Below are 26,363 nucleotides of genomic sequence, written 5' to 3' on the forward strand. Positions count from 1 at the left end.
TGAGCTAAATCTGGCACATTTACAACAAATTATTTTTGTATGTTCATGAATATGCAGCGTCCCATTACAAATAAACGAATAAATGAAATGAATTATGTTAGTATCGTGTCTAGTGTGAGTTAGGACAGTTGTGTGCTAAAGTGTAAGCAAGCCTACTTTTACTTAGCAACTTAGCAGGAAGCATGCTATGCTAAAGTGGGTAAGTAGGCTGCAGTAGGTATGGACGGCATGTAGCCTATTGTAGTTCAGTGTTAGCATGGAGCTAATTACCACGCAGCACGATGCACAAACAGTGAAAACTTGTTAGAGTGTTGTAGAAGTGCTAACTTGAGGTCATGCTAACACATGCAGTAGCCTAGTAGCATATCAAGAGCTAGCACCCATGACAAAATGTTAGCATTTTTTGAAATATTTATTTCGAATTGAGTTTTTAATTAAATGTGGTGAAAGAAAAAAAGAAAATGTGGAGAAATAAGGAAAACTAACAATCAAACCTGACATGAAAAACCAAAAAGCACAATTGCATGAATATCATACATGTGGATAGCCTACAATATCCTGTGTGCATCATATAGCATATCCATACATACAAGTTTCTTGCCTTAATTTGTTGCATTAAACCCAAACCATGTACACGTAGATGCAAAATAGGTATATCAGAGATGTGGAGAGCTGCTGATTTAAGGTGTAGGCCTATGCATCAAATTCATTTATAAAATGGTCTAAAAACGCATGACAAGTCTTTTGGAACCTTTTCACAGAGCCCTGAACCGTGCAGCATTTCTTAAAATAATACAAGAGAAGGATATTCATAATAAATAATTTATTAGCATCAGATCATTTAAATGACAGTAGAAAACACATTTAGCATCTCAGCACTGGAGAAACTTTAACAAACATTCATTTCTTTATATACTGTAGACATCGCCGTGTGTGTGTGTATCTGTGCAGAAGGTCAATAATTAGTAAAATGTGTGTGAGTTTGTCTCAGTGCGGTTGGTTGTCAGGTCGTCTCAGGTTCATGGATCATTCGCCGACGTGTCCGGACCCGTTGTAACGAGCTGTAAGAGAGAGAGAGAGAGAGAGAAAGACAAAGCTGCTGATATAAACAACTGTATCAGGACAAGCCACACACACACACACACACACACACACACACACACACACACACACACACACACACACACACACTGTACAGCACAGCACATGAGCACAACTGAACAAAGAGTGTGAACACATGAGAAACACTTCAAAATATTTGCATAAATGAAATAAAAAATGTTTATTTGCGTCACTAATTAAATATTTACCATATTGATGTGAGGAAATTACCCTGACGTACATTAATTAGTCGCGTGTTATTGAGATATTGTGTCAAATGATCGTAACACAAACGCTTCAAACCACGTGGTCTGATTTCTACACAGCTACACTGACTTCAGAGAACTTTTTTTGTTTGTTTTTTGTGGTAAATATCTTTATTTAGGTCCGTTGTGTTTAATGTCAGCTGTGATACATCTTGGCAGCGCTGCAAAAACACACATCACGCCAAGGATTTCATCTTGTTGAAACAGATTCAAGCCTCTTCTTTTTTTTTTTTTTGAAGATGATATAAATACCTCCAAAGATAAAATGTAAAAACACGTCGGATGACAAAAATCTCAGCTTCTATTAATACAACTGGAGGTGGAAGGAGCTGATAATGATGTGAACTGACAGCAAAAAAAAAAAATATATATTTAGACACACAACTGTAACAAGACGTCTCTGCTTCAACACTGCGGCTCTTACATCACGGCTTTATTATGAAATATTAGAAAGTTGTGTAATCATCACTAATGTTGTTCTAAGATATAAAAAAAAGTATAATAATAATAATAATAAAGCAAAAGCATCAATTTCCCTCAAATCTTCTCGTCTCATATGAACCACATCAGCTGCTGGTATCACAATAAAACATAAAGAAGCGACGAAACGTTTACAACGCAGACAAAAAGCAGCACATTCATGTCACAGGTCAGACAAACAGAGGTAAGGAAAAGTGAAAGGAATAAGGTAACGGATGAGAAATGACTGATTGAGCTGTCAGGCAGGTCACAGCAGGTCAGATTGCTGTATACCGTATATAAATATATATATATATTTATATATTCACATCACAAAGAGGTACAAGCAGGAACTAAGCAGCTCTGGAGCTCCAGTTACACTCAGTTTGACATTGTTTGCACAGTGCAGCCTCATGTTGAGACACCGTGAAGACAGTTCGTCTGTGAACCGAGGAAATGCTTCGTAGTTTACACAAGAGCTTCAGCGTCTCAAACAACACGAGATGAAACACGAAGAGGAAACTAAAACTGATTAGAAAGCAAAGCTGCTGCGCGTCAGAGCTGCACAATAAGTTATTGTGACGATATGGGCCGATATAGTGTCATGTTTGCTTTTAATTTTCATCTTGTTGTTGGGTTTTGTCCTTTTTATAAATCTTTAGGATTCATTCGTCCTGAGATCTGGATATTGCACTTGGCCATATTGTCATGTTTCAGTTACATTGCGATTAATTGTGCAGCTCTGATAGAAACCTCTCTCTCTCTCCCTATATATACGTTTGTGTAAATATCCAAACCAGCTTTATTGACCAGGTTCGTCTGGACACACATGAGTTTAGTTTCCTGTCGTTCTCACACAAACACAACGAGACACGAGAAGCTAAAAGAAGCAGACGAGTCGACACGAACACGAGTTGGTTTGAACAGAAACACAGATCAGAGAGAGAGGGATGATGATGATGATGCAATAGAAACAAACATAAAAACAACATTATTTTTAATGGGATTTGGATTTTTCTTTTAAACGGGAGGGTGTTGTCTCGTGTCCTCAGGCGGCCATACTGTATTGTCCTGTGACACTAAAAGCTCAGTCTCATCCTCTGTTGAACATTATAACAGACTGTGATCGTTAAAGCAGCCAGAGTCAGACTGAAAGTGATTATTATGCTCATTTTGAATTAATGTGCAGGTTAATGCAACAAAAACATCTCATAAAGATGTTATCCAGTAAAATAACTGATTATCATAACAGATGCTGATTGATCAATCTGTCAATACGATTGTAAATCAGTAATAAGCGCTTCTCTGCTGTGAGAGTTACCAATAAATGTTGTTGATTATGGTCTAGATTAATCCATTGATCGTCTGATTGTTCATGTAGGAAAACAGAAACACGTCCAAGAATCCAAACTGACCCAACACAGAAACACAATATTTTATAACCAAACCATGAAATCACTGAAAAGATTATCAAAACGATGATCAAAACAGCTGCCAATCAATTTTCTGTTAGCTCATTAGCTGATTAGCTGATCAAACTGCTGCAGCTTTGAAACCAAAGACTATAGAGAGAATAAAAAAAAGCCAATCAGAGTCAATAATAATCTGTCAGATATCTATCGACTCAGTTTCCAGCTTCAGGTCAGAAACAGAAAAGGAACCGAGTGTCTGACACATCTGCTGCTGCTGCTGCTCAGCTTCCTGCTGCTGCTGACGCTTAAAAAAAAAAAAAAAAAGGAGAAAAAGATCCAAAACGTGAATCAGAGCCAGCGCCGCTAAAGCTCTTTTCCCTTAAACGTCCAAAAAAACCCAGCGTTTTGGTTGATGTGGCAGCAAAGTGTTAAACGTTGATTCATCGGGGGATTTCCAGCTCGTCTTTTAAATCCAACATGACCTGGTGCAGGGGGCGGGGCCAAGGACGAGACCCGTCGATACCTGGCTCTCAGTCTGATAAAGACAAAAAGGATCAGTTTGTAGAGTGTGTGTGTCTGTGTGTGTGTGAGAGAGTGTGTGAGAGTGTGTGTGAGTGTGTGACTGCTGACACATTGTTGGTGACATTAGTCTCTCTCAGATTAATGAGCTTAGTGTGTAGTCTGGTTAATCTGCTGGTGTGATGTGGCTGCAGCGCACAATCCCCAAGCTCCTTTGACAAAAAAAAAAAAAAAAAAACTGGCCTTAGCCCCGAGTCAGGGAGGACAAACACACACACACACACACACACACACGCAGAAACACACACACACATGCAGACAAATCATCCTGAAAACACACTCATCCCTCGCCCCACCAGCTCAGGCTGCAGACGACTCGGAGTACAGTTTGGCAGCTGAGACGCACGACCGAGGGGAGCGAGAAATAAATAAATAAATAAATAAATAAATAGAAAAAATCAAAACACACACACACACACACACACACACACACACACACACACACACACACACACACACACACACACACACACACACACAACAAGAGAAATGATGAAAGTCCTGGTTCTGCCCCAAATTTTCTAAATCTCTTAAAGTCGGCCAAGCTACAGCGGAGAGAGAGAGAGAGGGAGAAAGAGAGACAGAAAGAGAGATAGAAAGAGAGAGAAAGAGAGAAAAAGAGAGATGAGAGACAGAAAAAGAGATAGAAAGAGAAAAAGAGAGAAAGAAAGAGACAGAAAGAGAAAAAGAGAGAAAGAAAGAGACAGAAAGAGAAAAAGAGATAGAAAGAGAGAAAGAGACAGAAAAAGGGATAGAAAGAGAAAGAGAGAAAGAAAGAGAAAGATAAAAAGAGAGAAAGAGACGGAAAGAGAAAAAGATAGGAAGAGAGAGAGACAAAGAGAGATGAGAGACAGAAAAAGAGATAGAAAGAGACAGAAAGAGAAAAAGATAGAAAGAGAGAGAGAAAAAGAGAGATGAGAGACAGAAAAAGAGATAGAAAGAGAAAAAGAGAGAAAGAAAGAGATGAGACAGAAAAAGGGATAGAAAGAGAGAAAGAAAGAGACAGAAAGAGAAAAAGAGAAAGAGACGGAAAGAGAAAAAGATAGGAAGAGAGAGAGAGACAAAGAGAGGTGAGAGACAGAAAAAGAGATAGAAAGAGAGAAAGAAAGAGACAGAAAGAGAAAAAGATAGAAAGAGAGAGAGAAAAGGAGAAAGAAAGAGATGAGACAGAAAAAGAGAGAAAGAAAGAGATAGAAAGAGAAAAAGAAAGAGACAGAAAGAGAAAAAGAAATAAAGAAAGAGACGAGAGACAGAAAAAGAGATAGAGAAAAAGAGTTAAAGAAAGAGATGAGAGACAGCAAAAGAGAGAAAGAAATATAAATGCCAATAAAGCTTGTTAAATTGAAATTGAAAAGAGACGAGAGACAGAAAGAGAGAGAGAGAAAAAGAGATTGAAATATCTTTGTAAATCATATGTAAAATGCTTTGGCAACAACAAATTTCTGTTCATGCCAATAAAGCTCTTTGAATTGAATTAAAAAGAAAAAGATAGAAAGAGAGAGAGATCAGCTGTGTAGTAACTCGTCCACAGGTGAAACGACCTCCTGTAGCGTCGCCGTGGCGTCGTGGTGATGGTGGTGGGAGGGGCCAGGTGTCGCCGCGACGACAACACCATCACCATCACCATCAGCATCAGCATCAGCATCAGCACCACATCCACCACCAGCGCCGCCATCATCGCCATCGCCACCATCATCGCCACGCCAACCAGGCTGGTGCAGCGTGAAGCTACACACACACATGTTGACAGCTACTGTACCAAACACACACACACACACGCAGCCGAGAGCGGAGTGTGTGTGTGTGTGTGTGTGTGTGTGTGTGTGTGTGTGTGTGTGTTGAAGGGAGTGGCAGAAAAACGCTGCAGAGTCGTTTTACTGTAAACTCAGCACCACACACACACACACACACACGCCGCCACAAAGCGACGCCTCGGCTCCTCGCCAAACTGTCTGTCACCTCCTCGCTCACTCACTCACTTGCTCACTCGACGCCTTGTCAAAAACACACACACACACACAGACACACACACACACACACACACACACACACATATTGATCGATATTTTCCGATCAATAACTCTGAACTTTAATTTAGATCTGAATTACGAACGTTGGCGCTCAACAACAACGTCGCCGCTGCTGCTGCTGCTGCTGCTGCTGCTGCTGCACGCGCTATGGGCGTCACCCTGCAGCAAACCACACACACACACACTCATGCAAACACACACACACCTGGACTGCCCTGATGACCAGGTTTTAAAGGCACAGTCCGCCTTAAAACAAAAAGGTGGATTATTATGTACATGTATTATTATTGCTGCATCAATCAATCAGAGAGCAGCGTGAATGAAGCAGGTGTGACGAGTCGACGCACCTGAAGCACCTGCAGACACCAGCTCGCTCTACCTTCCTCTCCCCCCTCTCTCGCTCTATCTCTACCTCTCTCTACCTCCCCCTCCCCCTCTTTCTCTTTCTCCCCCTATCTCTCCTCCTTCTCTCTTCTCTCCTCCATGTCTGCTGCTGCTGCTGCTGCTGCTCCGCCGTGGGGACACAGTGTACAGACAGACAGAGTGCAGCGGGAGCAGCAGCCGAACAATGGAGAGAGCCAGCCTGCAGCTTTCCTTTCCTTTCCTTTTCCTTTCCTTTCCTTTCCTTTCTTTCTTTTTTTCTCCTTCTATCTATCTTCTAATCGAGCTCACCGACCGGCGGCGAGACGCTGCAGACGAACAAACGATCAGAATAATTTCAAAAAAGAAAAAGAAAAATGAGAAGATATGAAAAAGATTTAAAGATCAAAGTGGAAGCAAGAGACAGAGAGAGAGAGAGACGGGGTTGATGGAGGCGTTACATAAGAGAGCTGCTGCTGCTGTGTGTGTGTGTCTGTGTGTGTGTGTGTGTGTGTGTGTGTATATGTATGTGTGCGTAGAGCAAACGACACGACAGGACGGCGTCGGAGGAGGAGGTGACACCTGACGTCACGTCCTCTAGCAGCAGCAGCATCAGGGCGTTAAAGGGTTAATTAATAAACCAGCCGGTCAAGGTCACGTCTTCTACTCGTACACGTTAACGCAACACGAGGCCAGACGCCACGACAACGCCACACACACACACACGCACGCACACAACATCACAACCCAACCCACAATCCTTTGCGCTCGCTCGTTCGGTCGCTCTAACATCCACAAGTGCAACTAAAGACTCTCACTTCCTGTAGAGTTCAATGGCGTGAGCGTAACCGTCGGTTACGGCGAGGTGTGAGAGGAGTTGACCCCGAGGCGACCACATGAGGAAGAGGAGGAGGAAGGAGGAGGAAGGAGGTGCAGCTTTGAATATCAATGCGGTCGTAGTAGTAGTAGTACGAAGTCCTTGTTACTATCGGTGACGAAGCAAGCTGTCACCGTGGACACCAGTATCAGCATCATCACCATTCAGTCAGAGGTGCCGCACGAAAAAAACAAAACAAAAAAAAAACTCACAATGAATCAATCACATGAGAAAACTGCCACTGTGTGTGTGTGTGTGTGTGTGTGTTCATGTGTGTTCATGTGTGTGTGTGTGCGTCCTCTCTCTTCACGTTTGTGTGTTGAATGAACTTGGACGTCGTCGTCGTCGAGGAGGAGTTCACTGAGGTCAAGCACATAATGTACAGAGCCGTCATCGTCACGCTCAACATTACTCTGTGCTGCTCTCAAAAGTCGGCAAGGTGCACGCACACACACACACACACACAGAGGCACACACACACACACACACACACAGAGAGGCCTGCTGCAGACACAAAGACTCAGTCACTCGGGCATGAAGGGGTTAAAGCTAACACCTTTAGCATTAGCTCGATGCTAAACCAGCTGTTTAACGAACGCGTAGCAGCTTCTGTAGCTTAGCGTTAGCGTTAGCGTTAGCATCCGTGATTTATGCAAAAAAACGCCCAAAATAACGTGTGTTTTAAAAAAAATGTAATTAAGTTTAAATTCATGCAGACATGTTAGAGCTGCAGCAGCGGTGCGGTTGTCGGTTAAACTGCAGGCCGCTAACGCCACACCGCCATCGCCATCGGCAACGCAGCATCCGGCCCGATGCAGCAGCAGGCTAAGAGCTGGTAGCTTCCTGTCCATCCATCCTCACACACACACACACACACACACGCTCGTCACGTGACCCCGGGAAAAGCGGCGTTCCTGTTCGTGCCTCCAGAGAGAGAGAGAGACGAGGAGCGTCCACTCTGATCCACGGCGGCGGCGGTGGCGACGGCAACACCACCACAGGAGGAGGAGGAGGAGGAGGAGGAGGAGGAGGAGAGGAGCCAGGTGACATGCAGCATCAGGGTGTGAGTCGTCGTGAAGGAAAAAAAAAAAGAAAGAAAAAAAAAAAAAGAAGTGCAACGCGGTGAACGCCTTAGCTCACTGCGCCACGGCCTTCCTCCTCCTCCTCCTCCTCCTCCTCCTCCTCCTTCCTCCTCCGGGCGCCATTGTTCAGGATCCAAGATGGCGGACGGACAGCGGACGGTGGGTCTGTTTGCCGGCCGGTCGGCTGACTGACTGACTGACTGACGGGGTCGTGCGTCCCCCCCAGCTCCCGAGAGCCTAACCCGTGGACATGAAAGCACAACGTCACAAGTTAGGGTCTCAGGGACGGAGAGAGACGCGGTTCCTCCTCTTCCTCTTCTTCTTCTTCGTGTCGATCGCACGTTCGATTCCCTCCTCTCCTCTCCTCCTCCCTCCTCACCGGGAACTCTTTCCTTTTGTTTTCTCCTCCAAAAAACACAAAAAAAATCCTCCTTCTTCCTTCCTTTTCCTCCTCCTCGTAAGTGTGTGTATGTGTGCAACTTGTCTTTAAGTCAAAGGACGACTGGACCGGACCGGCGGCAGCGTCCGAGGGTCTCGTCCTCCTCACACACACGCACAAACACGCACACACACGCACACAAATGCACATGTACGCGCACACACATCTACACGCACATTTACACTGTAAAAAAAAACCCGGTACTACATGCGTTATCCTCGGAGCACGCCGCTCGTTGCAACCTCCGCTGCCCCCCGTGAGTATCCGATCCGTGAACATACAAGTGCAGCCTCAGCCAGACACAACATTGGCCGCCCCCCCCCCTCCCTTCCCTCACCCCTCCTCACCCCCCCAACTCTCTCTCTCTTGCTCTCTCGCTCGCCCCCTCCCCCATCTCAGCTGAACAATACAGCACTTTGAAAAATGCCTCCTGCTATCAGGTACAGAGCCGCCGCTGCTGCTGCTGCTGCTGCTGCTGCTGCCGCTGCTGTACAGTAAACCCCCCGACCCCCACTGCCCCCCCCTCCCCCTTGTCTCACACACACACTCCCCTCCCCTCCCCTCCTCCCCCCCCCTCACACACACACTCACTCCAAAAGATCTCCCGCCGTCTCGGAAGGAAAATCTAAAATCAGCACATGATTTCTAATTATTGCCACGGAGACAAAAGCCCCCCCCAACACCCCCCTTTTTTAGACACACACATACACCACTGCCCCCCCCCCCCCCCATCCCCGCTGCCCCCACTACCCCCCCTCCTCCCCCCTCCTCTTCCCCTCTCTCTCAGTGTGCGGATGCATCGATTACACCATTACAAATCTTGAAGCCGGGAGAAGAGACCGCACAGCGACAAACCAAACCGTCCGACGTTACGCCGCCACACAACAACCGTTGGTAAAAAAATCATTACTTAGCTGCAGACGACCCCCCCCCCACCCCCCCTCATACACACCTCCCTCCCCCTCCCCCCCGACCACCACCACCTCCACACACCGACACCGCCACCATCTCCATCTCCTCCATCAACCACCAGCTCCATCAACCATCAACCAGCAGCAGCAGAGAGATACAGTGAGATACAGAGAGATACAGCGGCGAGGTGCAGCGAGGTGCAGCGTGGGCTGGTGTTTGAATCCTCCAGAGAGGAGCAGCAGCAGCAGCAGCAGCAGCAGCAGCAGCAGCAGCAGCAGTAGAACAGATAACAAAGCTCGGCAGCAGCGGCGGCGGCGGCGGCTCCTTCGCGCCACCATGGTGGTCCGGAGCTTAGGAAACAGATGGGAGGCTTAGAGGGGAGTGGAGAGGAAGAGTGTTCGCTGGTACCGACTCACTCACTCACTCACTCGCTCACTCTCCCTCCCCTCCCGATCCAGGATGTCTCTCCCTCTCTCTCTGTCTCTCTCTCTCTCTTTCACCCTCCTTTCGCTCGTTGTTCTCGCTTGTTTCGCTGCCTCCTGCTCGGCGAAGGGAAGGAAAAGGAAAAAAAGACAGAAAAGAGGGAAGAAGAAGGAGAAGGAGAAGAGGAAGGAGAAAGCTCAGGTTTTTTTTTTTTTTTTTAAACTTACAGCGCCAGTCCGTGTGATCACGACGACTACGAGGACGAGGAAGAGGTGGATCGGCCGGCGGATCGGTTTGGTCATCGGTCGGTGGGTCGGTCGGTTGGTGTGGCCGCGCCGCTCGCACTCACACAGATAAATGGCACAGAGAGAGGTAGAGAGAGAGAGAGAGAGAGAGAGATGGACGGAGGAAAGGAAAGGAGGCGAGAGGAGAGGAGAGGAGAGGAGAGGATGGGTGGTAGGACCGAGCTGTAATGAACCATGTGCACCCTCTCTTTCCCCTCTATCTCTTCCCTCTCCCTCTACCGCTCTCCCTCTCTCCCTCTCCCTCTCTCTCTCTCTCTCTCTCTATCACACACACATGCACCGAGCGACAGAGCGAGAGAGAGAGAGAGAAGAGAGAGAGAGCGAGAGAGCAGTCTGGGGAGGAGAGAGCGGCGGCGGCGAGAGAGTCAAGAGAGACGATTCCTCCTCTGGCCAGAAAAACGACTGAAAGGAAACGACGAAGACTTTAAAGGAAAGACAGACAGATAGATAGATGGATGGAGAGATAGATAAATAAAAGGAGAGATGGATAGAGGAAGCAGGTGAGACGACAAAGAGCGAGCGAGAGACACCGAGACGAAGAAGGAAAACGACAGAGAGAGAGAAGGAGAGGTAGATTAAAGGAGAGCGAGGACTCGGTGCCTGCAGCCTGGGCCACGGTGCCAGTGAAGCATACCAGTATGCTGCCTCACCGAGGGAGGGGGGGCTGCACACACACACACACACATACACTCACACACACACACACACACACACACACACACACACACTCATGCACACACTCATTTGCACCTTCCTTCCTCCTCGGCCTCTACTTACTTACATTGTGTCCAGACCTGCAGGTCCGAGGCAGCGAGGCAGGTTGGAGAGAAGAGAAGAAAACACACACACACACACACACATACATACACACATACACACACAGACACACACTTTCACACATACTTTGTCACACACACACACACACACACACACACAAATCCAAGTTAAAGCGAATGCGCCTGCTGATCTCTTGTCTCGCTCGGCTTTTCTCTCGTCTTTGCCCTTTTCCCTCGCATTGTTGTTTTCTCGCTCTTTCAATCACATGCAGAGCTGGAGAGAAGAGAGAAGGAGGGAAGGCAGGAAAAAAAAAACACCACTACCCCCCCACTCCCCCTCCCTCCCTCCACCTCCTCCCCTTCTCTCTCTCTTTCTCTTTCTTTCTCTCCCTCTCTTCTCACCCCTCTCCTTCCAATATTAGTTCTCTCTTCTTTCTTTCCTGCACTCTCTCTGTCTGTCTGTCTGTCTGTCTTTCTTCTCTCTCTCTCTCTGGCTCATTGTCCGTCTCGTGTTGACAGGCAGGAGGAAAAACACACAAAAAGAGAGGGAGAGAAAGAAAGACAGAGAGAGAGAGAGAAGGAGGGAAGGAGGGAAAAAAAAGGAGAGGAGAAAAGGGGGGAGAGAAATATCATCCATTAATTTGCCTCACAGCTGTATTCGCTTACAGCCAGAGGCCCTGTTGTCGTCTGTATCAGACCAGAGAGAGAGAGAGAGTTGGGGGGGGGGGGGGGGATGGATAGAGAGCAAGAGAGAGAGAGAGAGAGAGAGAGAAAGTAGTCCTCCTTTCGTTGTTTTTTCCACCTTGCCGCCGTCCGTTTTCCACCAATAAACCAAAATCCGAGAGAAACAAAAACAACAAAAAACACAAAAAAAAATTCCACTTTTCCAGTCTTTCTGTCTTTCTTTCTTTTTCTTTTTCTTTCTTTCTGTCTTTCATCTTATTCTGTGTCTCACATGGGCCGCCATCGCTCACACTGTCCCCCTCAGAAAGACAATGAGAGATAGATAGAAACAGAAAGAGAGAGACAGAGAGAAGGAGAGAGGCTATAGAAGCGTTGCTATATGATGTGATTTGGCTTATAGAGGCTACATTTAATCTCCACTGCTCCCCCAGGCTTTGGTATGGAGAGACACACAGAGAGAGAGAGAGAGAGAGAGGAGGGAGAGGAGGGAGAGAAAGAGGAGAGATGATGGAGGGGAGGGGAGGGGGGAGGCGGTCGGAGAGGAGGGGAGGAGGAGGAGGAGGAGGGGGAACAGATGGAGTAGAGAGAGGGAGAGCGGCGACGTACAACAGAGAGAGACTCAAATCATCGACGGGGAAGAGGAAGAGAAGGAAGAGAGGGAAAGGGAGGGAGAGAGAGAGAAAAAGGGAGGGAGGGAGGAGAAGAAAGGAAGAAGAGGAGAATCTCTGAGACCACACTGCCCTCTTGCTTTCCTCTCCTGCTCCCTCCGTCCTGCAGCCACTGATCCAGAGTCAGTCGGTCGGTCGGTCGGTCGGTCGGTCTGCAGACGGAGCGTCGTGCTGCAACAACACAACACCGCCAGCATCTGGACGCACAACACACACACACACACACACACACACACACACACACACAGACACACACACACACACACACACACAGACACACACACACACGCTGCTATCCTCATTTATCACCTGCTTTGTGTCCAGATAGAGACAGTGTGTGTGTGTGTGTGTGTGTGGCGCTAATATTAGCCTGCTTTGATGGTGAGAGCTGCAGCAGCCAGACAAAGGCTCACACATGCCTGCACACACACACACACACACACACACACACACACACACACACACACACACACACACATGCATGTTCATACTATGCACACACACATACACACATGAACATGCAGAGACAGGTGCAGACACACACACACACACAGACACACACAGCGGTGGCTTCAGCTCTGCACACGGCCGTGAAATTTAAAAACTGTTTCAAGAAAAAGAAACGACAGGAGTTGAAAAAAAAAAAAAAAGAAAAAACAAAAAACAACAAACTCCTCCCTCCCTCGTCCGCCGCCGCCGAGCGATAAAGTTTAAAGTTTTGTATTGAGTTGAACGACGGCTCATCGCCGCTGATTTACTGATCCCATTTCTCTCTCTTTAAGTATTATGGGCTGGTAATGGCCAGGAATCAGACCGGGGCCGGCCAGGCCGTCCATCAGCACAGACCCAGATCTGTCACGCCGGCCCACGCACACACACACAACGCCCCGCGCGCGTGTGTGTCTGTCTCTGTGTGTGTTAATGTGTGTGTGTGTGTGTGTGTGTGTGTGCACTGAGCAGGACACACTCCCTCTGCAACTGCAGCAGTGATTGATTGGCAGCTCGTTGCAGTCTGATTGACGGGTCACCGAGGTCGTTGCTATGGCAATTTCTTTTAACATTTCTACTGTTACATGTTATGTTTTTACCGCTCAATAATAATATGTAGTTATTGTTTTTACTTATTTTTCCCTTTAACTGATTTCATACTCTTCATATATTGTTTCATCTCTTCAATCTCTTGCTTCAGCAGTTTCTTCACTTAATTCAACATTGTTTCAACAGTTTATTCAGCTCATTCAGCTTCCAGCTTTCACCCGTATTTCCTTCAGGAAATGCATTCTCTAGTTATTATTATTATTATTATTATCAGACTGATCTGTTACAGTAACTGTGGTTTTTTGTGCGTTTGTTGTGAGTTTGTGGTACATTATCCTCTTATTTAGGTTAGTTCAGGTCAATTCAAATCTGAAGGACGATAGGAACTTCATTTGTGATGAGCAACAGTTTATATTCAAATAGAATAAATATAAATAAATGCAGATGTTACAAGAGAAAGGCATGCATATACTGTATATTTACAGCATTTATAAAAGTTCCTGCAGTGAAACTGTTAAATGTGGAGGTGAAAAGTGGAGGAAAAGTTCAGAAGACATCGACTCAAATGTGCCGTAAAAGTCAGATTGTGAAAAAAACAAAACAAAAGTTGTTAAAAGCTGAAATTTCTGAAGTTTTAAAACAAAGAAAATTTGACACGGAAATAAAAAAGAAAAACTAACATTTGTACATCTGATAGAGAGAAACAACGGAGGAGGAAGACAAACCACAGAGCTGTGACTCTCTGCTCTGGTTTGGATTAATGCACACACACGCACACACAGACACACACACACACACACACACACACACACACACACACCTCAGCGTACAGTCGCAGCAAATCAGTTTCCACCATTTGCAAAGTCACCGAATCAGAGCTGCTGCTGCTGCTGCTGCTGCTGCTGCACAGCTGGACACTGCAGCGCCTTCACCAACAGGGGGCAGCGTTAGTTCCTCTACCTATTACCTCTGCTACACACAGACACACACACACACACTACAAACACACACACACACTACACACGCTGCTGCACTGGGAGCGTTCGAGGCTACACATCCAGCTTCTCTCTCTCTCTCTTTGCTGCCGGCGAACACTCACACTCACACTCACACTCACACTCACACTCACACAACACCACACATTTTATCATTTTTTATTTTTTTGTGTCTTTTACATGTGTGTGTGTGCGTTTGTGTGTGTGTGTGTAGCAGGAGCAGTGAGTGAGTGAATGAGTGAGGGAGTCGTCTGGTCTCTGATAGTAACGTGTAGTAACGCTGGTGGACGAGGAGGGAGGGAAGGAGGGAGCTGCCCGTGATGCCAGGGTGCATTGTGGGTAGAATTTGTATGTGTGTGTGTGTGTGTGAGTTTGTGTAATTGCTCATTTTCAGTGCAGATCGTCCTCGTCCTCCCCGAGTGTCACAATATTTCCCGATCGTCAGACGCTGCGACAGCCGGAGCCCGAGCTGCGATGTTGTGACAATAATTGTTTGTGGTGACAATTGATTTTTTTTTTTTTTTTTTTGGTTTGTTACTACCGCCGTCGTCTTCCATCGGCCTCCTCGCTCTCCCTTTGTGTCTGATATCTTGTCACCAACAGACACACACAAACACACAACGACATTATCACCAGGGTTCTTACGGATCCTTAAAAAGTCTTAAAAGGCATTTAATTCATTCATCTAAAAACCTTAAAGGCCTTAATTGGCATTAAAATGTCTTAAATCAATGTTTCAAAAGTCTTAAAAATGTTAATACATGATAAGTGGGATTTTGTGATTGTAATTGTAAATCTCAAAATAATTGGTAACATTTCGACATAGAGAAGTTAGTGGCGGCCGTCAATGCTAAATTTCTCACCGCCAGCAGCTCCCGAGTCAGTGTTTTTTTTTTTCCGGACTTTTTATGCATTTATTTTGAAAGGACAGCTGGAAAGAGACACAATCCAATGTTCATGTAGCAGTCACTTTACCTTGGATCACATAGGAAAGTGGGTAAAATTGTCCCTAACCCTATGTAATTGATGTGGTGTTTTTTTTCTGCATTTGTGTTTATTATGAAGTCGGTCTTAAATTTCATTTCAAGTGGCTTTAAAAAAGTCTTGAAAAGTCTTAAATTTAACTTGGCTTAAAGCAGAAGTAAGCGATCCGGTCGTTTTGGCTAATGCTGCGTTCCAGGCAGGCTTTTGAAACCGTAAATTACAGCTTCAAGTCACAACTTACGACTTTGTAGCGTTCCAGGCAACCCACTCGTGTTTTTCCGACCTGTTTTACCTGTGAAAGTCACTATAACGGCCACTCGTAACTTCTGACTTGTGAACTCGTACCAGATCGAACTGGTACGAGTTCACAGGTCGGAAAAACACGAGTTACGAGTTGCCTTGAACGCACCATAACAGTCCTCGTCCCTACGTCACCACATTCACGGCGTCCCTTGGCTGCACACACAGCCCTGCATGCCGTTCTCTCTCCTCATTGGATAAAAACTGTAGGATACGATAAATGTTTTCTCCTCGGCTCAGAGCAGAGCAGAGTGACTGACAGACCCGTGTTTCAGACCAAACACTCTATGTAAGTGATTGCTGTCGGAAGATATAACTATTTAAGACTTATATTAACACAAATATATCACTTACTTCTGCTTTAAGCTGTAGGAACCCTGATCACACATCCCATAATAAGTCGTCACCTGAGCGCGGGAAAACCAGCACACACACACAGACCGACACACACTGACCCTGAATCAGCTGCTGTGGCAGGAAACACAACAACACACACAAACACACACACAGATGATCCAAACTCCACACTAAGATCCAGATGTGCAGATGCATCAACCAACCACAGCTGTCAACATCTGTTACCGCACAACAACAACAACAACAACAACAACAACATTAATAACAATCACATGTGAGAATAACGACGAAAACTGAACTTGTAGTTTCTGCTTTACAGAGATGGCAAAAGTACCCAGATTCTGTACTTGAGTGGAAGTAAAAGTACCCATGTAAAATATGACTTTGGTAAAAGTGAAAGTACTGATCCAAATATCTACTCAAGTAAAAAGTAAAAAAGTACAGGCTCTGAAATTTACTCAAAAGTATTACTAAAAGTAAAAAGTATTTCTATTGCACGGATTCACTGCAAAGCTAATAACCACACCATAATTTATCTGGAATCCATTTCATCAATGTTATTGTTTGAACAAACATTAAGTTTACCTGCCAGACACAAGATGTATCCTAAAGTACTTCACTATGGTTAATGGTAGTTATTTGTACTGTACAAATGAGAAAAAAGAGAGCAAGGCGACCCGGCAGCGTGATATGACGACCCCGACTCAGCTCAAGTCCAGCTGTAATTTTATTTTGCTGTAATTTTATTTTGCCGCGGAAACCCTGATAAAAAAAAAAGTAACGAGCCTTTTGGGGAAATGTAAGCAGTAGAAAGTACTGATATTTGCGTTAAAAATGTACTGACTAAAAGTAAAAAGTTGTCAGAAAAATAAATACTTAGTACCTGAAAATTCTACTTTATTACTACAGTAATAAAGTATTTGTACTTCGTTCCTTGCCATCACTGTCACTAAACTACAAATGAAGCACAGATTCAGCAAATATTGATTAATGAACGTCATGAACGTATTGATCTTTTATTATATTACATACTGTATAACTGCAAATAGTCGTTCTGTCAGGAATATAACTGACTGCAATGAGATGAACAGACTGAGAACTTCTTTTTATCAATAAACATGTTGATAAAGTTTTCCTCCTTTCTTTAAAAAAATAATAATTTTCAGACGCTTAAAGCTGATAAATTATTATTGCAGGACACGCACAGTGTGTCACATATGAACTTGGATTTCCTTTGGGATCAATAAAGTATCTTTAAGTCTAAGTCTAAAATCGTTGACGTCGCCTCGGTCGCTGAGCTTTTTGTGACAAAATATAAATCAGTTCATGCAGAAATAACTGAATTAATATATAATAGTTAGTTTCAGTTATAATTGTATAGTAATATAAAGAAGTGAAATACTAATAATGGCGTCTAATTTAAAATAATATTGTTGTCATATTTGATAAGTAAGTAAAAGTTCCTATAACCGATCAAACACACAATGATTCAGCATTTTTACCGTTTAACAATAAATAACTTTGATTATTGACCACATCCTCAATGCAGCTCTGCAGTAAACTCTGAATAAAGCAAATAGAAATCAGCAGAAACAGGTGAGAAGCCTCTAATATATAACAACACTGTGTTTTCCTACAGTGTCGTGTGGATCATGAACACAACACGAACATTATTTTTCTCTGACAGGACGTCGTTTCTACACCAAAACCTGCACAAAAAACAAACAAAACAAGGTCTTCACGTCGGTTCTTATCACTGATACTGAGACGACGACCCCCAGAAATCTCCCATAATGCACCTGTCGCAGGTGAAGGGAAGCCTGCTGGCCTCTGATTGGACCAGCGGTGTGTCGGGCGTGGATGCGGTCGAGCAGAGTGCCATGCGTACCTCAGGGAAAGCTAGGAGGTTGTACAGTTATCTCCTGGGGTGTAATTCTCAACTATACAACCTACTACCTCAACCTGGGAGCAAGCCGACCTGGACACCGGGGGGAGGAGGAGGAGAGGGGGAGGAGGAGGGGAGGAGGGGAGGAGGGGGGCGTTCACAAACAATCACCACAGCAACAAAAAAACTAAAGAAAAAAAACACTGATTTCCAAAATGTTGAATATTGAACTAGAGCTGCAACAATTACACTGCAAAAACTCAAGATCTTTCCAAGAATATTTGTCAAAATGTCTAATTTCTAGTCAAAACGAATCCCCTTCTACTTAAAAATAAGACTCATCACATAAAAATTAACTTGTTTTTAGATCATTTTCACTTGTTTGAAACTAATTTTCATTTGAAATAAGTAGAAGAATCTGCCAGTGAAAGCAAGTTTTTCGTGTTTGTAATAAGAAAGAAAAACTTGCTCCACTATCAGATTCTTCTACTTATTTAAAGTGAAAATATGCTTTAAAGAAGTAAAAAGTACTACTACTAAAGCTACTTTTCATGTGATGAGTCTTATTTTAAGTACAATGAGATTAGTTTTGACTAGAAATGAAGAATTTTGACAAAAAATAAGACAAATATTCTTGGTAAGATTTTGAGTTTTTACAGTGTAATCGATTATTAAATTAATTGTGAACTACTTTGATAATTAAATAATCGGTTTGAGTAGTTACTTTAAGAAAAGAAATGTCCAAATTCTCTGATTTCATCTTCTTAAATGTGAATATTTCTGGTTTCTTTGTTCCTTTATGACAATAAACTGAGTCTCTCTTTGGTTTGTGGACAAAACAAGACATTTGAGGACGACGTCTGGTGGTTTGGGAAACACTGATTGACATTTTTCAACATTTTATTGACCAAACAACTAATCGATCAATAGTTTAAATAAAAAAAAACAACTAATCGATCAATAGTTTAAATAATCAACGGATTAATCGACAATGAAAATAATCGTCAATTGCAGCCCTATATATTCAGATTATCTTCCACTTCCACTGTGTGACCCCTGAACGCCCCCTTTACCCAGCATCCCTCAGTGTGGAAAGACTCGTTTTAAACCCGGTGGAGGGAGGGAGGGAGGGGGGAGGAGGGGGTGAACAAACATGTGGGAGGGAGGCGGCGTTACACTACGATCGCCGGTTTGAATCCTCTTAATTGGGCCTTGGACAAGGAAAAAATTGATGAGGAATAAACTCTCCATAATAATAATTTATCCTTTTTTTGTTTTAATTGAGGCCTCGGTTTCACCTTAACTTTAAAGTCCAATGAACTCTGGGAGAAGAACAGAAACGCAACTTTTAACAACTCAGCGGTTCAGTTTTGCAGACGGACGCGTTGACGTGTTTGTGTTTCTGTGAGAAGACGAATCACAACCTTGATTGTGACGAACGTTAATCCCAGAAAGATTTAATCAGACATGATCAGTGTTTTCTCTGCTGCTGCTGCTGCTGCGTCTGGAAACGGTTAAATAAAGTTTGTTGAAGGCGTCGTTTGAAGATGTTGGCGCTGCACAGACGCAGACCTGTAGATACAAGCTTGTGGTGCTGAGTGTTCACACAAGTTCGGATCTACGGGTTCGGGGCTGCGAGCAGAGAGACGACTTCACGCTTCACACGCCGTCCGCCAGCAGGACGGGACGCAGCATCACTACCTGTGTGTGTGTGTGTGTCTGTGTGTGTGTGTTTTTTACAGCTTTACACTCATTAACCAGCACATTTCAGATGCAGTTAATAAGAATCATATTAAATAGAAAATATAAAGGTTTCCATTCAAACCCTGAACACATAAAAGCTTCTAAATAAAGGAAATTATAGATATTATAATCAAACCAAATCCATAAACATTAACGAGTTCTTATGTTTTCACACTCACTCCAGTGAATCCGCTCCTGAGTTTAAACCAAACTTCACATTTGTAGCCCACTTTTTTTTCTCCTCCAATTTTATTATTATTATTTTTTTTTTGGCTCTCAGCTTTTATTATCTCGATTTTTTTTTTCTTTCTCTCTGAGACATGGAAAGGAAAAAAAAAAGAAAAAGAAAAATCATGTGGTATTTTCATTTTCATGTTGTCAGTCGAGAGGCCGAGACACAAGTAGTAATGACCGGAAGAAAATAAGTGTTAGAAATGAAAAACGACAAGGAAAGAGCTGTTTTTAAAACTGTGTGTGTGTGTGTGTGAGTCTCCAGTATAAAAACCTGTGGACTGTGTGATGACATAACGTACAGTAAATATAATTCATATATAGCAGCGTTTAGTGTTTAGTTTAATTAAAATAAAAAGTTTGTGCTCGATTTAAAGGAATTGATCTTAAATATTATTAGATATTATCATTAATATAAGTAGATTTGTCTGAAATGACACTATTAATTTAATATCATGGTAGAAATAACATGGAGCTGTTATTTTTTAAATGTTTAAAAGAATAATAGAGTTTTTTTTCTTTTACAAATTGTGAATTCATACACATTTTAAACCTCTTTCACTTTTTTTTCTTTTTGTCACATTTTAAAAGCAGTAAAACTTGACGACCACGTTGGATTGAGCTGTTTGAGCAACACGGTGAAACCTGTAGAAAAAAAAAAACTTCCCAAAAAGAGATGAAAAAGAAAGTGAGTGGTCCAATTTCAAGTTTCAGACTCCCATCTGAAGTTTCTCTCTCTCTCTTTCTCTCTCCGTCTCTCTCTCTCTCCGTCCGCCTGAATTTAAATGAGACGTCTGACTTTGAAGCCGTTGCCAAGTTGCTTAAACTATGTCAGTGGGTCTTTGCCAGCGAGCTGAAAGACACCTTGAGATTGGCTGAACAAAGAGGTCAGCGGGGTCCGCAGCACCCTGCCAGCCAACGCCGCCGCCGCTGCTGCTGCTGCAACCGCAACGTGCATGTGTATGTGTGCATGTGTGTGTGTGTGCATGTGTGTGTGTGCATGTGAGGAAGACTTAGAAAGCAGCGACAGAGCTCGGAGCAGCTAAAGGCCACCGCACCAACACCAACACCACCTGCATTGTTCGGCACTGAGCAGCGCCAGCGGCCAAACCCAGCAGCGCTGCCCGCCCAAATCTACCCAGCAACAGAGCTGCTGTGTGTGTCAGTGTGTGTCAATGTGTGTGTGTGTGTGTGTGTGTGTGTGTGTGTGTCAGTGTGTGTGTAGAGGAGAGGAGAGGAGGGGTTCAACAGAGGTGAAGAAGTGAGAGTTGAGGAAGTGACATGTCATCAGCGCTGGGTAACAACACTCAGGTGCTGTACGGCGTTCAGCCAGGTTCAGGCCCGCTTCACCGCCGCAGCTAATGCACAGTAAACACCGGTAAACAACAACAACAACAAGAAGAAGGAGGAGCACGCTGCTGTAGAAACAACAACAACAACAACAACAACAACAAGAGGTGGAAGGAGAGAGAGCCCGAGCCGAGAGCCGGAGCAGACTTACCCATCGCCTTTATGTTTAGTTTCCAAATGTTTGGGAGCAGCAGCCGGGCCTACGGCGTCTGGCAGCCATGTCCACTGTGGCCCGGCCAGAAGAAAAACAAAAAAACTAAATAAAACAAAACGACAACAACAACGAAAACACACACACACACACATACGAACACACACACACACACACACACACACTACAGCTCAAACTACAGTAACACAAACAGCCCCGAAAGGCAGCAGCTCGGGTGGGAAAGAGTGAAGACAAAAGGAAAAGAAGCAAAGGGAAGAGAAACTGAACTGGGAGAGGAGGAGGAGGAGGAGGAGGAGGAGGAGGAGGAGGAGGAGGAGGAGGAGGGTGGTGAAGAAGGAGGGGGGGGTGGGGGGGGAGAAAAGTAAATGATAACATGAAAAACAAGCTTTCTCTTTTTTGTGCTTTTTTTTCTCTTTTACTATTTCGTATTTTCCGCACGCGCCGACAGTTGTAATAATACTAATACTAATAATAATCAGACTCATAGTAATAATAGTATCGGTAAATAAGCGAGAGCTGGTCTGGTCTGTCTGGCTGTAAAACTTCCCCCGGTTACTACTGTACTGTACTGTACCAGCAAAATGACAAGCAACATCTGTTTGTAAGACACCCAGAAAAAAAAAAAAAAAAAATTAAAAAAAATCCACCCAAAAACTAAAAAAAAAAGACGGAAAAATTCTCTCTTTCTCAGTCTTGAAGTGAAAACTCACTCACTCACTCACTCAGCTGAATCAGGCAGAGGGAAAGGGGCGAGTGAGGAAATTCAGCGGAGAGAAAACGCAGCCATGGAGCCGTCCTCCTGTCACCCCTGAACCTCTCCCCCCTCCTCCCTCCCCCCTCCCTTCCTCTCTGCACACTCCCTCCTCTTCCTCCTCTTCTTCCTCTCCTCCTTCCCTCTCTTCCTCCCTCCCCCTCTCTTCCACTCCTGAATGCATGAGGGACGGTCCGGTCCAGGTATAGCTACTACTCGCTACTCGAGTCCTCCTCTTTCCCCAAAACGCCCCATTACTCCGACTCCGTCTCCCAGAGCGTCCCACACAGCCAGGAGCAGACTGACTGGCTCGCACGTACACACTCCTAGATGCACTAACAAAAGTGCATATACAGAAATACACACACACACACACACACACACACACACACACACACACACACACTTGCACACACACATTTCTTGGAAAGCTTCCCTGCACCAAAACAAATACCAATCTTTAGTTAGCCTCAGCTGCGAATAGAAAAGAAGGAGTCATTTTGGGACTTGGCTCTGTGTTTTTTTTTTTTTTTTACCAGGGAGCAGATTCAGACCGTTTCCCCATATGCCGGCGTTTCACAGCTCGTATCACAACACTGTGAGAAAACATCCTCCGTCACTGGTGCTGTTTGACCACATCCAGCTCCGAGTGAGTGAGAAAGAGAGAGAAAGAGGCCGACAGTTTGCATTCATGGGTTTATATACTGTGTGTGTGTATATATATATGTGTTTGTGTATAAGGGTCGTGGGTTCTCTCTGTTCCATTACAGGACCCGAGTCGGTGCCAAGTGAATCAATACAGCAGCACTCAGAGAGACGGGGAGGCTGCTTCCATTTTTTAAAGCTGATAGATACACACTGCCACCGCCACTGCCAAATTAAATCCAGGAGGAAGGAGGAAGATGTTTTCTACAAAAAAAAACCTGAGAGTAAAACAGGAGCTGGAGTGAATCACTAAAATTAGCTCTCTGTCTGTCTGTCTGTCTGTCTGTCTGTCTGTCTGTCTGTCTGTCTGTCTGTCTGTCTGTCTGTCTGTCTGTCTCTCTGTCTGTCTGTCTGTCTCTCTGAGCTATTCTCTCATCAAACGCCGGCCAGGTTGGTAAACAGGGGCTGTGCCGGGCCGCGCCGCGCCGCGCCGTGCGCTGACATCACGTCACAGGAATGCTGGGTATTTTGGTGTTAAGATGTGGATGTATTTACGGGACCGGTCTCGCTGCAGCTACAGGCGGAGGTCGAGGTCGAGGCCGACGACCAGACGCCGAACTCTCCCCGAAACCGCCGCGACCGTGTCATGTTCAGGTTTATATTGAGACTCAAACTGTGTCCAGACGCAGGAGTTTTTTTAAACCTGAGTGGACGGTTCGGTTAGAAACTCACACACCCACACTAACGGTGAACAGTGTGTGTGTGTGTTTGTGTGTTTGTGTTGAGGATGTGCAACTAAAAATACATCTTATTGTGGTTTTTATGGATGGATGTTGCGATCTCAGTTTTATTTAGAACATATGAAATCAACTCGTCCGTAGCAACACAACATCTGGTGCACGGTGCTGACTGTGCACAACAATATTGGTTTGGACGTCGCACTTACTGCCATTTCAATGACATTAAGATTGTGAATTGTGAATTGACCAACTTTAAAGGTCCAGTGTGTAAAATGGGGGGAAAAACGTGACATCCAGCGTTCAGATTCTAGCACTCACTCACTCACTCGTTGGCTCACACAACTTGTCTACCAGGACTGTGACAACTGGGAGTGTTTCAGGAGCATGGAGCGATGAGGTGAAGATCTAAACCATTTTCCCATATGTCTGCTGCTTCCTTCCTCCTCCTGCTTGTTCATTGGTTTATTTATGAACGTGAAACTCTTGAAACGTGCTCTCTGGTTGGCTGGATTTTCCATTTGGCCTGCCGTACAAACATGGCGGCACTCTCTAAAGCAAGACCCTTGCTATATGTTTATATAAAAGAAGAATTAGAAGGCTATGAAAACCAAACAGATTTTTATTTTATAGCGATTATACCAGTGTTTTTCAACCTTGGAGTCGGGACCCCATGTGGGGTCACCTGGAATGTCTAGTAATTGTAATTGTAAATAGTAATACAATTTTTTTTTAAACTAATAATTAATCTTTTTAAAATTATGATTAAAAACACCACACACAATCTTAAACAACTGAATTCTATACTTTCACTTTCTCGAATAGAAATTGAGCGTCTTGATTGGCGGCCGCGATCGCATGGGGGTCAAAATGGGGTCATGAGCCAAAAAAGGTTGGGAACCACACTAATACATTCATGGGTAGTATATTGAAATTTTACCAATAAACCTTGTTAATTATTACACATTGGACCTTTAAACCTCTACTTCACCGCGGGACGCATGTGTATCTACCTGGCGATCGATCAACTTCGTGCGGACTCATTTGTGGAGCGCTTGAACGCAACACAAATTAATTTATCAGTGTGTAGAGTCCTGTTCTCCAGCTTTAATATTGATGAATGATAGTTTGCTCTCGAGGTGCCGTGGCTCTCTGGCTGAAGAACATGGTGTGGAGCTGCAGAAACAAGCTGCAGGCTGAATCCTGAGGATCAGGTGAATATTTAATCACAGATATGTCCGGTCAGAGTCGACAGTCAGTGAACATGAAGTCAGAAATGCTTGAGCCGCTGTTAAAACACTCTCTTCTTCTGTCTCAGTGTGTTTCGAATTAGCATTTTTCAACTTCAGAAATAGCTTCAAGGAAATGAGCCGTGCAACCGGCGCTTTTATAAATGTTAGAAAAACTAAGAGTCGATGAGCAAACATAAACTTTTGGATCAACACTACAGTCATTAATCTCTTGTGTGTGTTCAATGAGCTGTTTTGAGTTATTTAATTAACAATATATTTTGCTCTTTAGAGCTTCAAGTGCCAGGATGTGATGGATGCTACGTGCAGCTGTGCTAGCTAACATGCTATGTGCCATATGTGGACGTACAAACTTCATTTAACCTCTGTACCTGCTGCAGAAATCTTCACATGCCATCGCTTTACACCTGGAATCAGCTGGAAAACCTCAAGGTAGACACCTACGGAACTCTTTACCATCAGAAATTAAATCCCAAAGAGGTTTAGTGTTAAAGTTAAACATTGGCTCAAGCCGCAGCAGAAATGTGAACATTAACTTCTCTCAAGTCATTGTCAATACAGCACTTTACTAATGTTTAATGCTAAATTTAGCTTTAAATTTGCAGCTGTGTTTATTTATTAATGGTGCCTATTCACTGTATTATCCACTGTATTTGTATCATTGCATTTATTGTATTCAGTATATTTTATCCTATTATTCTAAAGCCTGACCAGGGACAAAGACTGCAGCTGAAGCTAGACATCTTGCCATTTTTTGTGGCAATGTTGTAGCCTATGTATTGTCCCTGTTAAATAAACATTAAAATAAATAAAGTGTGACCTGTCCATGTTTTTAATGACCTGATGATCCGTCTCTAGTCTTGATGGAACGACCTCCAGCATGAACATACGGCGTCATGCAAAAGTTTGTCCACCCCTGGTCAAAATGTGAACAGTTCAGCAAGTGGACGATGAAATGATCTCCAAAAGGCTTAAAGTTACGGATGATACAATATCATTTTTTTTTCTTCCATTTTCATCCACAACAGAAAAGGAAAAGGCCCCCTGATAGTTAGTAGCTAGTAGCCCCCCCTTTGGAAACTATCACAGTGTGTAAATAGTAAATATCTTGTCTGATACCTTGGTCAAAGGTATTTGAGAGCTCAAGTCTCCTGGCTTTCCTATTCTTTTGCAGTCTGCTGCTGCTGTTTCCCTTTTCACTCTAAAACTATAGAAAACAAAAATAATACACTGATATTGATTAAAATATCGCAAAATAGTGTTCATGTTTAACTTTATGTCTTTTGGAGATCATTTCATCTTCCACTTGCTGAACTGTTCAACAGACATTTTGACCCGGGGTGCCCATGCCACTGTACCTAACGACGTATCTTCAGGGAATAAAAAACAAATAAAAGCTTAATTAGCCGGCTTCAAACTGCTTCTCATTGAGAAATAAAAGCTGCATCAAACACACCTGATGGACCTGGACAGCTGAGTCTGTCGTACTGTGTCCGACTGGTCACAACAACCTGCTTCTCTGAACCAGGTGAAACGTTACAGAACAATCAAT

The 26,363-nt window shown here is 44.0% G+C and overlaps 1 long non-coding RNA gene across 1 annotated transcript in view; it reads right to left on the reverse strand.

The window, feature by feature from the left end:
- Positions 1 to 919: 919 nt before the first annotated feature.
- LOC146975462 (uncharacterized) overlaps positions 920 to 26,363 on the reverse strand; it is a 125,184-nt gene continuing 99,740 nt past the window's right edge. The window contains exon 4 of the long non-coding RNA XR_015037441.1: positions 920 to 1,061. This is a non-coding gene — a long non-coding RNA (uncharacterized LOC146975462). The remainder of the gene's footprint in view (positions 1,062 to 26,363) is intronic.

The sequence above is a fragment of the Trachurus japonicus genome, chromosome 13, assembly GCF_045865225.1.
Source record: "Trachurus japonicus isolate A0001 chromosome 13, Traja_1.0".
Lineage (NCBI taxonomy): Eukaryota > Metazoa > Chordata > Actinopteri > Carangiformes > Carangidae > Trachurus > Trachurus japonicus.